The 14,542-nt window shown below is 41.8% G+C and overlaps 1 pseudogene; it reads left to right on the top strand.

Annotated features, from left to right (window-relative positions):
* Window positions 1-9,568: 9,568 nt before the first annotated feature.
* On the top strand, window positions 9,569-11,516 carry LOC118894486 (annotated as a pseudogene).
* The last annotated feature ends 3,026 nt before the right edge of the window (window positions 11,517-14,542 follow it).

The following is a 14,542-nucleotide window of genomic DNA, read 5'->3' as shown; positions in this document are numbered from 1 at the left end:
ATAAGTGAATCATACTGGACTAGAGATGTAAATCTGTGGATCATCAGAATAGAGGTAATATTTTGAGCCATGGGAATAGATTAAATGTCTCAGTAAAACATAAAGAGAGAAAGAAGAAGGAAAGTATTGCATGCCAACCCAAGAAAAAGCATAAAGTATTGATGGTTGCAGATAATGTAAATTGGTGTATTTCGAGTCTCCCAGGTGATTCTGATAATGAACCAGGCTGGAAACCACAGCTTTATAGTATTTTTCCTAATAAACTTTCTGGCAAAGGTACTTCTCCCATGGTTCAAATAATCCCAAGAATGCTGAGAAGGGGAATATGCTGCTCAAAATACTCAGCAAAAATAATTACTGGGAGAACTCATGAAAAATATCATTAAGACAATAGAGAAATAGAGTAATATGATGTGTATAATAAAATATGATGTGTATGTAACTAGGTTTCTTAAAGAAAGAAAGTTGACTAATCGGATAGATATCAACATAACAAATATCCTGGTTTCTTGTGCCAACCATTTGAGACCAGGTAATTAAACGTTCTCAAGAAGTATATGTATTTTTTCCAGAAGCTTGCACCAAACTTCTTAGATCCTGTTAGTGTCAGAAGGAATCATGAAGGGACAGATGGAAGCTCTAAAATGGAACAGTAATTACAGTAAAAGAGCATAACTGTTATTTATAATTACATGCCTCTGAAGAGTTCTTTCCTTCCAGTTCTAGAGGTTTGACCCCTTCTGAGGTGGAGTACTTGTAAATACTAGGGAAGTAAGACAGATTTAAAGGTTATCTGTCAGGAGGTGGGGGCATATACTTCACAAACTTCTGTAGCTTCATGAAAGGAGGCTAAAAAACACAGTAAATGTCATCTTAAGAAATAGGTGCTTAAAGTCAGAATGAATATAAATAATTTATTTAAATATTAAGTTTCAGGGCAATACCTATAAGTTCTAATAGATAATAAAGACGCATAAAAAGTAGTTTCATTCCATAAAAAAGAATGAAATTTTGCCATTTGCAGCAACACGGACTTGGAGGGCGTTATGCTAAGTGAAATAAGTCAGAGAAAGACAAATACTGTATGATATCACTTATATGTGGAATCTAAAAAATACAAAAAACTAGTGAATATAAAAAAAAAAAGCAGACTCACAGGTATAGAGAACAAACTAGTGGTTACCAGTGGGGAGAGGGAAGGGGGGAGGGGAAATATAGGGATGGGGGAGTAAGAAATACAAGCTATTATGTATAAAATAAGCTACAAGAATATATTGTAAAACACAGGAAATATAGCCAATATTTTATAATAACTATAAATGGAGAATAACTCTTAAAAAAAAAAGGGATTCAGGGACTCTTTCCCAAACTCTGATACTGACCTCAATGCTGTTATGTGTGGCCCTCCTCTATATTCTTAATTAGTTACCCCACTGGATATCACCCATTATTTAAAATAAATTCATAGAATGAGGAATCTAAAAAAAGTAGATTCATTCCAAATAATCTACTAAAAAAATGGCAGTCAGAAAGCAAATAAGAACATCCAGATAGCATATGAGTTCTACAGGCAGAATTCTTCCATTTCAGCCTCTGCCAAATAAGGAGGCAGCTCCATCCAAAGACTTCTGATCTCTCTGCATCCTCTCTCTGGATAATCTCATTCTCTCACAACACTCATGTTGATGTTGGTGACCCCTAAATTCAGACTTCTTTCCCAATCTCTTTTTTCACGTTTTCAATGGCCAGCTGAATATTTTCACCTAGATAACCTTAAACTCACTCTGTTCAAAATTGAGTGCATTCTCTTCCTTGGAAAACCTGCACCTCCTTTTGTGTTATCTTTTTCTGTTTATGTCATCACCACCTTTTTTAGCCCTTATAAACTGTAAATCTCAGCTCTATCTTTGTCTCCTCCTCTTCTTTGTCTCCAGCAGATGCTGTAAATCTGTCTATTTTTAGCTTCCCAGTTGCCAAGCCCTACACTTTTACCTCAAAAGAGTCTGATGTTTGTCCCATCTTCCCAATTCCCTCTGCCATTTACATGTCCAGTTCTTGTTATTTCTTACCAAGACTAGTGTTGTAGCCACCCCATTTAATATCACCTGCACAGGTGGATGTTCTAGGAGGCTAGTCAAACTTAGATTTCAGGACCCAACACTCACATGAGCCCCTTCCAAGGTCCTCTACCTAATGTCAAATTCATTCTTGAAGAGCACCCCCCTAATTACTTAAGCTTCAGGCCCTCAGAGCCCCAGACTTCCTAAGGCATGATTGACCATGCCAATCTCTGATTCAGTGGCCCACCATCAACCTACCCAAGGTGACTGCATAATAAACACATTCTCCTCTATCTGACTGAACCTTTCTTGGTCTTGCCCAAACATTCCTTCCCACCTATGTCCCTTTTAGTCCACTTAATATATACTATTCTTAAAACCAGTGAGTTGCTACTACACACCCTCTTGTTAACCAACTCCACTGTGGTTTTGCTGACATATTTTCCTCCAACAAGAGCATCCCTCCTGCCTCACCCTCCCTTTCTCCCTACCATACCCCCAAGCTTTCACCCAGTGCTAAGGTTCCATATTAGGTATCATCATCCTCATGAAGTCCTCTTAGATGTTTGCTAGCAAAATGCAAGTTCTCCCTCCTCTAAACTCCCACTAACTAGAATTTCCCAAATGAAATTATTACTTTATATCTTTGGGGTATAAGCAAACAATGGCCCATGTGTTAAATCCGTACATTTATGGATTTGTTAAATCCATAAATAAATCCTGTTCATAAATAAAGTTTTATTGGCATACAGCCACACCCATTTGTTTACATATTGTCCTGTGGCTGCTTTGGTTATACATGGCAACAGCAGAGTTGAATCTTACAACTTTTATCCAGAATATATATTTTTTCATCTTTTAAACTTTCTAAAATTGAGAGGTTTTCTTTTTAGTCATTAGTTAGACTACCTTAATTAGGTAGACTACCTTATAATATCAATTTTTATTTGCATTGTTATTTCTTGCATCCCAGGTGAAAGATACCTGGAATGCAAGGAACAAGGAGTAGAGACATTAAGATGGTGGCTGGGTACAATGGGAAGACACTGATTTATACATTAAGAAAATCATTCCTGATGTAAGGGCTTGTGGATATAAAAATCCTCCATCAAAATTGTCTTACCGTAGTAGACAATGAAATGTGATTCTCAGATACCCTTTCAAGAAAGGACTCACTTTGGGACTTCCCTGGTGGTCCAGTGGTTGGGACGTCACCTTCCAATTCAGGGGGTGCAGGTTCAATCCCTGGTCGGGGAGCTAGGGTCCCACATGCCTCGTGGCCAAAAGACCAAAACAAAAAAAAGAGACAATATTTTAGCAAGTTCAATAAAGACTTTGGAAATGGTCCACATCAAATAAACAAGCAAAAATATCTTAGAAAGAAAGAGAGAGAGAGAGAGAAGGGAGGGAGGGAGGAAGGAAGGAAGGGAGAGAGAAAGGGAGAAAGAAAGAAGGAAAGAAAGAAAGGACTCACTCACCAGCTGTGAGGAGAGTGGTTGGCTGATAGCCTTGCCAACACAATGTGTACTCAAACTTTCTGATCTTTGCCAATGATAAGTGAGAAATGGCATTTCAGTAGTTTCAATAAGCATTTCTTTATCATGAACAAGATTGAATACTTTTTTGTATTCTTATTTTCTTATGTTTAAGAATTTTTTCATTTCTGTACGGTGTCTCTTCATATCCTTTGACTACTTTTCAATTGGGCTGATAGTCTTTTCAATATTTATTTGTAGAAATTCTTTATATATTAGGGAAATTTACCTTTTTTTCTACAATGTAAACTGCACTTCATTTTCCTAGTTTGTCACTTGTCTTTTGACTTTGTTTATGGTGGCTGTGTTGCAAGGATTAATTCCTGTAGGTCTGGAATTAGCCTGGACTGTTTGGCTGAAACACATCCACAGCATTGATCAAGGAATGAAATGAACTGATTAATAGTGTTGCTTTGAAACCATGGGTTTTAGGTGAGTTTTGGCATAGTAGTTTATACCAGCTTGTTAGCATTGTTGATTGATAACAGTGAGACTGATGATTTGTACCCAGCCTCACTAAGACTCCTAGAGGAGCTCTGACTTAAGCTCTTACATGGAAGGAATATGTCTAAGTGACCAGCAAGGTAAGAATAAGCCCCATCTGAGACTCCTTTGGGGGCTCCCTGGTCTGAGATATTTTGTGCATACATCAGTGGTTCCTGATCTGAGAGATAAAGTACATCCTGGTACAGCCCTCCAGACAGAGTACGGTTGAAGTTTGCACCTAGCCTCTCCAGGCTGCCCTTGGCTGTGATGCATATCCTTATTTTAATGTTGTTGCTATATTACATCATTTTCCTAAAATAAACTGTAGATTTGAAAGCCATTGTCATTTGGGATCCTATGAGTCTTCTTTAGCAATCAAATCCTGTCGCCATCAATCAATGCAATGACTTTTGCAATACAAATTTCTTTTTATCTTTATATAGTCAAAATTGTCAATCTGCTTTATAGCTTTGGGATTTGTTGTGTTATTATTTTTATCTAAACTAATTTTTTCATCTGATTGTTGATTTATTTTACCTTCGTTCTTGGCTTAAAGTTGCTTCGTTTGTTGTAGAATTTGAGTCTCAGATTTGTTGAATGGGAGCTTTTGCCTTCTCTCTCTTTCTCTCTCTCTCTCCTCTCCATCCCAGGTGGACTTATATTGATGATTCAAAGTCCTTATCCGAGAGTGATTTGGGGAAATATAACAAATCCAGTTCAGTCACTGAGCCAGTGGGAGACTTGCTCGGTTGATATTGGTGAGGCTGAATCCCAACTCCTCAGGCTCACAAATTAGTCATAAGCCCACAGTAGCCTCTTTATGCCTCATTTCCAGAGCAGGGGACATTAAACAGTGAGCCCTATACAGTCCCTATATACATGTTACACGAAGCCCAGAAAACCTATACTTTGAACCTCAATCACACCTTTGATTTTCTGCCCAGAGAGATGTTCCTCTAGATTTTGAGCCCACATAGGGTCTTTTATATTTTTTATATCATTCCAACATGTTTGGAGAAGAATTTACGACTCCTTCTTGATCAGAAATGTATGGTGATATGCAAATATTTTTCCTATATTTCTCTATCTATATGCTGAAAGAAATAAAATGTTATTAAATAAAATATGTATTTCACATACATATTTTACTGTCTGTAACTATACTCCCAAGAAGAGCTCTCTTCTAAAACCATGATGAGGAGAACAAAGAATAGCTTTCAGAAGAGTTTGATAAATAACTTCTAATCACTCTTAATCAGGACTCCAGCCAGAATTTCTGACACTGCTGTATATTTTAATAATCCCAGCTACTCACTAAGCAATCTTTCCATGTAACAATAGATCACTGACCCACCATTCCAACTAAAGTTCTGAGTGTGATGTTTTGATTAAAAACGAAATTGCTAAGCATTGTACATTAAAAATCAGACTTATATAATTATGGGTTTAAGTAGCTGAAAGTGCCTGAAAGAACAGCCTCTGATCTCTTCTTTCATTGATACAGGCAAGAGGATTAAAGCTGAAAGACCATCCAGAGATCTGAGGTCGGAAAGAATGCGTGGACGAAGTGGTCCATGAAGAGACTTTGGGATCCAACTGAGATCCAGCTGAAGAGTCTTAGAAAGCAAAGTCATTAGCACCTAGCAAAGGCTCTGAGCCTCAGCTAAATCTCTACAGAACTATTGTTCTCCCATAGTAATGAAATGGAGAAAATTATGTTCACTAGAATTCTTTTTCAGGGACAGTACTACCTTTGTTTGGAAGTCACTCCTCAATAAGCCTGCCTGGGGTAGATACTGAGACCTGCAGGGAACCTCAGAGTGTGTGGAAGTGACCTGGAGGAAATTCTCAGTGAAGCCAGATGGAGAGGGGGGGAAAGGAAGAAGAAGAAAAAGGTGCGATAGCAAGAGAAGTGACAAGATGTGCAATATGTGATCCCTTCCTACGTCCCTTCCCCAAAATTCAGTGAAGATCCTCAAAATATATGTAAAAATTTGATGGGAATGTTTTTTTTCCGGTGGAAACAGTGAACGGATGGTCCTATACATCCAAGTGGTCCTGGAACAACTTAGAAACAGCCTACACAGACAAGGGAATACAGGAGCAGAGAGAAACAGAGTCAGCAAGTATTTTCTATAAAGAGCAAACAAGTAAATATCTTAGACCTTGTGAGGTCCATAGTCTCTGTCACAACTGCTCAATTCTGCCATTGTAGCATGAAAGTGACTGTGGACAATATGTAAAAAATATATATTTCGAAATTGGAATTTCACCTAAGTTTTCATGTGTCACAAAATATTATTCTTCTTTTAGTTTTTTCGTCAACCATTTAAAAATGTAAAAGCCATTCTTAATTTGTAAACCATATAAAAACATAAAATTTGGGCTTCCTTGGTGGCACAGTGGTTAAGAATACACCTGCCAATGCAGGGGACATGGGTTCGAGCCCTGGTCTGGGAAGATCCCACATGCCGCAGAGCAACTAAGCCCGTGTGCCACAACTATTGAGCCTGTGCTCTAGAGCCTGCGAGCCACAACTACTGAGCCTACGAGCCACAACTACTGAAGCCCACGCACCTAGGGCCTGTGCTCTGCAACAGGAGAATCCACCACAATGAGAAGCCCGCACACCGCAATGAAGAGTAGCCCCTGCTCACCACAACTAGAGAAAGCCTGCGCGCAGCAACGAAGACCCAACACAGCCTAAAATAAATAAATTTATTTTAAAAAATTAAAAATTAAAAAAGCAAGAGTTACAATGTTAATATAAAATCAGAATTAAACATTGAAAGCATTAAACAGGAGTGTCATTTTAAAAAAAAAACAAAACAAAATTTGGCCCATGAGCTATAGTTTACTCTCCCCTGGCCTGAGATATAATGTATAGGAAGGTAGTTAAGTCATGGGAAGACCTTCAGGCTGTCCCAGGCAGTAGAAGACATGCTAGTCTATAAAGGTAGGGTCGTACCTGCAGCCATGCAGGTAACTTCTATCAAAGCTACGGCAGCTCTATAATAAAGACATGGGTAACTCTAAGGAGCTTCTTAGTTACCTTAGAGGACCCTCCCTCCTGACCTCTGCACTCCTCTTTCTGCCCAGTGAAACACGCTTGTGTAATATTTAAGCTAAACAAGTGTTTTTTCAGACTAGGAGGGACAAGGAGAAAAGTTTCATGGTGAATAGAATGAAAGAATGATCAGATGACACAAATTTGGTTTTTGGGAACTCAGGATGCAGTTAGATTCCAGGCATAGACTTTCAAAGACTTGAATTCATCATATAATTACATTATTATCTTGGAACTTTGAAGATGAAGGCCCTTCTTTCTCTGGCTCCTCTGAGCCACACATGTCCTAAACTAGGAGGCAAATGAAGAATCAAGCAGTTCAAGCTTCCATGGGGCTCACAGGCAATGGTGTGGAAGTTTCTGGAGTAGGGAGAGAAAGCTCATGTGTTCCTGAGTCACTCCAAAAAAAGTATTAAAAACTGAAAGCTGCATGTTAGAGTTAGAGTAATAGAAAAGGGAACATGTGGGGAGAGAAAATAGGAGATGTGGATAAGTAGATGGGTGTAAGAAGAAGAAATAAAGATTAGAGAATTGACTTCAGTTCAGTTTCTAATTCACTAGTTTTTTTCTTCCCCTCAGCATTTAGAAAGTCAATTGTATTTCCAGTTTAAAATTGCCTTACAGTTTTAAAAAACTGCCTTACAGTCTAAAAATTGCTGGTAAATGTTTTAGGCATTGTTGGAATTCAAAGCCTTCTGGAAAATATGTGGATCACATATTCCATATTTGACTATATAATTTACTAACACACCCAGCAGGTCAGAGAATCTCAATGCCTTTCATTAAACTGGTCCTAGTTAAGGACTTAACAAATTGCTCAGGGAGATTCCTCTCTAACTCTGATGGATTTTTTAAAATATGAATGTTCTCCCCTCCTTCAGAAACATTAAGGGCATTGGTTCCCTTCCCTTCTGGTCCCAAGATGCTGCTAAGGGCAACCCCTTGAATCCAGCTGAGATAGGCTGGGACCTGGGATTCTCTACCAGAGTGCTTGCACCGGGACAAAGATCTCCTCCAGTAACAAAATACAAAGAAACTATGAATGACTAAAAATAACTACATGCATGTGCGGTTGGGGTAATTATGAACAGTAGGATACAAAAAGGCCACAAACCAACTGCCATTTCTGAGGTGCCAGGAGCAAAAGCAGGGTACTGTGGCATGATTCCTGCACTCAGCACCACCACAGAGGTGAGCAGACCACCTAAGGTAGGCCTCCTGTGGACCCATGGACCTGACCCTTCTATTACCCCATTTAAGGACCCACAGAACTTCTCTCAGGGAACAGTAAGGACACCTGTTTCTTGTTTTTGCTCCTTGGAGCTACAGAAGTAGCCTCGATAAAGCCTTACCTGAAATTCCCATCTGGCCTCTTATCAGTTTCTACTGATTAAAGGATCCAAGGGCCCTTGTCGGTAACACAGACTCATGGTGTTCTTTGGTTTTTATTTAGGTCTTTACATCTTTAAAAACACTTGGGATTGCTTATAATAAAACACAGGCAGCATAAGACTGAAGATGATGGGACCTCCCTGGTGGCACAGTGGTTGGTAATCTGCCTGCCAATGCAGGGGACACGGGCCCTGGTCCAGGAGGATCCCACATGCCACGGAGCAACTAAGCCTGTGTGCCACAACTACTGAGCCTGCACTCTAGACCACGGCACCACAACTACTGAAGCCTGCGCACCTAGAGCCCGTGCTCCACAACAAGAGAAGCCACTGCAATGAGAAGCCCATGCACCACAACGAATAGTAGCCCCCGCTTGCCGCAGCTAGAGAAAACCCACATGCAGCAATGAAGACCCAACACAGCCAAAAATAAATAAATTTATTTTTTTAAAAAAGATCAAAGATGATTAAAATAGGACCAAGGGCAGCTACAAGCAAACAAGGGAATACCAAGGAGCTATAGAAATGCTCACCAGAAGTTTGCTCTGAGTTTCTGACAGAAAATGAGGTATGTATCCTTCATTATTATTAGAAGGAAATACACCGGTTTATTTGAAAGATTCAACCCTTTGCTTCACCCTAAGTTTTGAAGTGAATTTCATTATTCAGTAACATGGGTTTATTTATCAAGACCGACCTCTGTGCCTCTGGATGTTATAGGCAATAGAGAAACAGAGATAAAGTGCATTTCCTGTCCTCCAGGTGTTCATGGTGTAGGGAGGAAACAGGTATCTAGATAAACTATTAATATGGGTTAAGATCCCTAATGGAACCATATACAAGATGCTATAGAGGAGTCATCATGACTGCCACCGCCACCAGGCAGCCAGGGGGCATCCGCCCGCATCCCCAGCCACGGGGTCCTGCTAGAGAAGCCCCCTGGTGGCTATGCTGAGTGTCTGAACCAATGACGGAGCAGGCGGGGAGGGGGTGCCGGCAGGAAGGAGGAAGTAGGCCTTCCCGCAGACCCTACTGAATGCTCCGATTGGGAAAATGAAACGGAGGAAGCAAGACGAAGGGCAGAGGCTCCTGCATGGCTGCGAATGATGCCCTGGATCAACTGATACCCTGGACGTGGAGCATGAGAACAGCACCGCCCTGGGGCGTGAGTGGAGCCCGCGGAGGCGGAGGCGGGCCACCACTCTCCTGGGAGGTGGTTTTCCAGGCTCTGGCTTCCTCACGTACCACGGCCAAGAGAATCGGGACAGGGATGCTGACTTGGGTGTGGATGTGGGTGACATTCTGGAGCTTGGGAAGCCACGGTACACAGAGGCTGACGCCATCCCCTGCACAGGCGAGGAGCCAGATGAAGCCGAGGAGAGAGGCACATTCCTCCGGGGCGCAGTCCTACACGGCCCTCCCAGCACATGCACCACGCCCGAGTTCTCTAAACAGGCGAGGAACGAGATGCCTTCTACCAGCAGCAGTGAGAGCGGCACGCAGGAGGCCGTGCAGAAGACCGGCAAGAAATAGCGACCAAAGATGTAGCTGTGACCATGTCTGAGGCCCTGCTGGGTCAGGGAGCTTGGACGGCGGCTCTCCTGTGGGGACCGTTACGAGTGCCTCGTCGGCATGGACTCGTACTCGATGCCCCTGAAGACCATCCAGGGTTAGCACGTGCACTGTGAGGGGTGCTGACTGCAGACCCTGGTTGCCGAGAATCTCTGCCCAGAGACCCACGGAGAATCCACTCGTGAGCCAGCCACCCCAGGCAGACCTTGCCTCCAGCAGCCCCCCTCTCCGCACCCCACCCCCCGTGACGTGACCTCCCCCTTGTACACACTTGCACACAGGTTCTCCACGTACATACACGCACACACACAGGACTCTGGAGTCAGAGTGGAGGCAGAGGCTCAGGCTCTGCCTGCCGGATCCCACCAAGATGTGGGACCATACCTGTTCCAGGTTCCATTCCCGGGGTGGGAAGGTGGGGGCAGTAGGAAGGGGAGGTAGTCCAGCAAGGCTCCTGAGATCCAGCCACCAGCCTGACAGATGGACAGACAGACATGCAACCACCAAACTGAAGCACATGTAATAACAGGACCATATATGTTTACAATGTTGTGTATAAATGGGACAACTCCTCCCCTTAGGTTGTAGGAGTTTCTTCTTTTGTTAAGAACACCTGGAAGCAGTGCCGTATTCAGGTCTGGCTGGGGGCAAGGTCCTTCCACATCTTGGGATGCCTGTCTCTCCCCCTCCCTGGACTGTGGTGTCCCTTCCATCTCCCATGTGCTCCATGTTCAGTGGCGTATATTTCTTCTCCCAAACATGGGACGCATGCCCTAAGGACATGATCTTCTTAGCCTTAGCTCCTGGGGCTCTTCATCAGGGGTTAAGGGAATGGGGAGGCATGGGAAATGGGAACCCAGCTGAAGCAGGGGCTGAGATTGGGGCTGGAGGAGGGTGCTCCTGGCTGCACAGACTTCAGCTGAGAACCTTTCCTGATATTAGAGCTGCTGTTCCCAGGGAAAAGTGTTGTCTGCCCTGCCCCTCTTATGGACCCCATGGACTGATGCTTTGTCTGTATATTCTATACAAAGGTACTTGTCCTTTCCCTTTATAAACTACATTTGACATGGATTAAACCAATATAGACAGATTTTTTAAAGATGCTATAGTGTACAGAGATAAAGGAAAATAACTTTGCCTATGGTTGGCTAGCTAAACTTCCTGTAGAAAGGGAAATTTGAAAGATGAGCAGAGGAGAGGCAGCTGCGCAGGCAAGGAGATGGTCAGCCCAGCTCTGCACTGAAGGATGGAGGAATGCCCAGGAGCCTCCTCTGTTGCTGCTCGGCTGTGTGGCCGAAAATAAAATCTGCCATTTTTTTTAATACTGTTCTAAAAATAGGGGGTTTGCTTAAATCCGCCAGTTGGTGTTTTGATTTTTAAATTATGTGCAGAGGATCATGCTTAAACCCTAGTGAGTACTGGAGTGGGGAGGGCCTATAATTCACTCAAAGTAAATGGAAGAAAAATTGGCATCAGGGCTGTGTCTCTGAGGTGGGAGAGACAAGTTCAGGACATTGGTCCATCAGAGACCTCCCAGCTCCATGTAATATCAAACGGCAAAAATCTCCCAGAGATCTCCATCTCAACACCAAGACCCAGCTCCACTCAATGACCAGCAAGTTACAGTGCTGGACACCCTATGCCGAACAACTAGCAAGACGGGAACACAGCCCCATCCATTAGCAGACAGGCTGCCTAAAATCATAATAAGGTCACAGACACCCCAAAACACACCACCAGGCGTGCACCTGCCAACCAGAAAGACAAGATCCACCCTCATCCACCAGAACACAGGCACTAGTCCCCTCCACCAGGAAGCCTACACAACCCACTGAACCAACCTTACCCACTGGGGGAAGACACCAAAAACAACAGAAACTACAAACCTGCAGCCTGAGAAAAGGAGACCCCAAACACAGTAAGTTAAACAAAATGAGAAGACAGAGAAACACATAGCAGATGAAGGAGCAAGGTAAAACCCCACCAGACCTAACAAATGAAGGGGAAATAGGCAGTCTACCTGAAAAAGAATTCAGAATAATGATAGTAAAGATGATCCATAATCTTGGAAATAGAATGGAGAAAATACAAGAAACGTTTAACAAGGGCCTAGAAGAACAAAAGAGCAAACAATGATGAACACCACAATAAATGAAATTAAAAATTCTCCAGAAGGGATCAATAGCAGAATAATTGAGGCAGAAGAACGGATAAGTGACCTGGAAGATAAAAGAGTGGAAATAACTATTACAGAGCAGAATAAAGAAAAAGAATGAAAAGAATTGAGGTCAGTCTCAGAGACGTCTGGGACAACATTAAACACACCAACATTCGAATTATAGGGGCCCCAGAAGAAGAAGAGAAAAAGAAAGGGACTGAGAAAATATTTGAAGAGATTTTAGTTGAAAACTTCCCTAATATGGGAAAGGAAATAGTCAATCGAGTCCAAGAAGCACAGAGAGTCCCATAAGGGATAAATCCAAGGAGAAACACACCAAGACACATATTAATCAAACTGTCAAAAATTAAATACAAAGAAAAAATATTAAAAGCAGCAAGGGAAAAAACAGCAAATAACATACAAGGGAATCCCCATAAGGTTAACAGCTGATCTTTCAGCAGAAATTCTGCAAGCCAGAAGGGAGTGGCAGGACATATTTAAAGTGATGAAAGGGAAAAACCTACAATCAAGATTACTCTACCCAGCAAGGATCTCATTCAGATTTGATGGAGAAATTAAAACCTTTACAGACATGCAAAAGCTAAGAGAATTCAACACCACCAAACCAGCTTTACAACAAATGCTAAAGGAACTTCTCTAGGCAGGAAACACAAGAGAAGGAAAAGACCTACAATAACAAACCCAAAACAATTACAAAAATGATAATAGGAACATACATATCGATAATTACCTTAAATGTTAATGGATTAAATGCTCCAACCAAAAGACATAGACTGGCTGAATGGATACAAAAATGAGACCCATATATATGCTGTCTACAAGAGACCAACTTCAGACCTAGGGACACATACAGACTGAAAGTGAGGGGACGGAAAACGATATTCCATGCAAATGGAAACCAAAAGAAAGCTGGAGTAGCAAATCTCATATCAGACAAAATAGACTTTAAAACAGAGGCTATTACAAGAGACAAAGAAGGACACTACATAATGATCAAGGGATCAATCCAAGAAGAAGATATAAAAGTTGTAAATATTTATGCACCCAACATAGGAGCACCTCAAAACATAAGGCAAATACTAACAACCATAAAAGGAGAAATCAACAGTAACACAATCATAGTAGGGGACTTAAACACCCCACTTTCACCAATGGACAGATCATCCAAAATGAAAATAAATAAGGAAACACAAGCTTTAAATGATACATTAAACAAGATGGACTTAATTGATATTTATAGAACATTCTATCCAAAAACAACAGAATACACATTCTTCTCAAGTGCTCATGGAACATTCTCCAGGATAGACCATAACTTGGGTCACAAATCAAGCCTTGGTAAATTTAAGAAAATTTAAATCGTATCAAGTATCTCTTCTGACCACAATGCTACAAGGCTAGATATCAATTACAGGAAAAAATCTGTAAAAAATACAAACACATGGAGGCTAAACAATACAATACTTAATAACCAACCAAGAGATCACTGAAGAAATCAAAGAGGAAATCAAAAAATACCTAGAAACAAATGACAGTGAAAACATGACTATCCAAACCTATGGGATGCAGCAAAAGCAGTTCTAAGAGGAAAGTTTACAGCAATAAAATCCTACCTTAAGAAACAAGAAACATCTCAAATAAACAACATAACCTTACACTAAAGCAATTAGAGAAAGAAGAACCAAAAAAACCCAAAATCAGCAGAAGGAAAGAAATCATAAAGATCAGATCAGAAATAAATGAAACAGGGCTTCCCTGTGGCGCAGTGGTTGAGAATCTGCCTGTTAATGCAGGGGACGTGGATTCGAACCCTGGTCTGGGAAGATCCCACATGCCGCGGAGCAACTAGGCCCGTGAGCCACAATTGCTGAGCCTGCGTGTCTGGAGCCTGTGCTCCGCAACAAGAGAGGCCACGATAGTGAGAGGTCCATGCACTACGATAAAGAATGAACCCCGCTTGCCGCAACTAGGGAAAGCCCTCGCACAGAAACGAAGACCCAATGCAGCCAAAAATAAATAAATTAATTAATTAATTAATTAATTTAAGAAAAAGACTGGAGAAGGTTTGACATTGCTTTAAAAAAAAAAAGAGGGGCTTCCCTGGTGGCGCAGTGGTTGAGAATCCGCCTGCTAATGCAGGGGACACGAGTTCGAGCCCTGGTCTGGGAAGATCCCACATGCTGCGGAGAAACTGGGCCCGTGAGCCACAATTGCTGAGCCTGCGCATCTGGAGCCTGTGCTCCGCAACA

This window comes from Balaenoptera musculus, chromosome 4, assembly GCF_009873245.2.
Source record: "Balaenoptera musculus isolate JJ_BM4_2016_0621 chromosome 4, mBalMus1.pri.v3, whole genome shotgun sequence".
Lineage (NCBI taxonomy): Eukaryota > Metazoa > Chordata > Mammalia > Artiodactyla > Balaenopteridae > Balaenoptera > Balaenoptera musculus.
The sequence above is the reverse complement of the archived record's forward strand: the minus strand, read 5'-3'. Positions and strand labels throughout refer to the sequence as shown.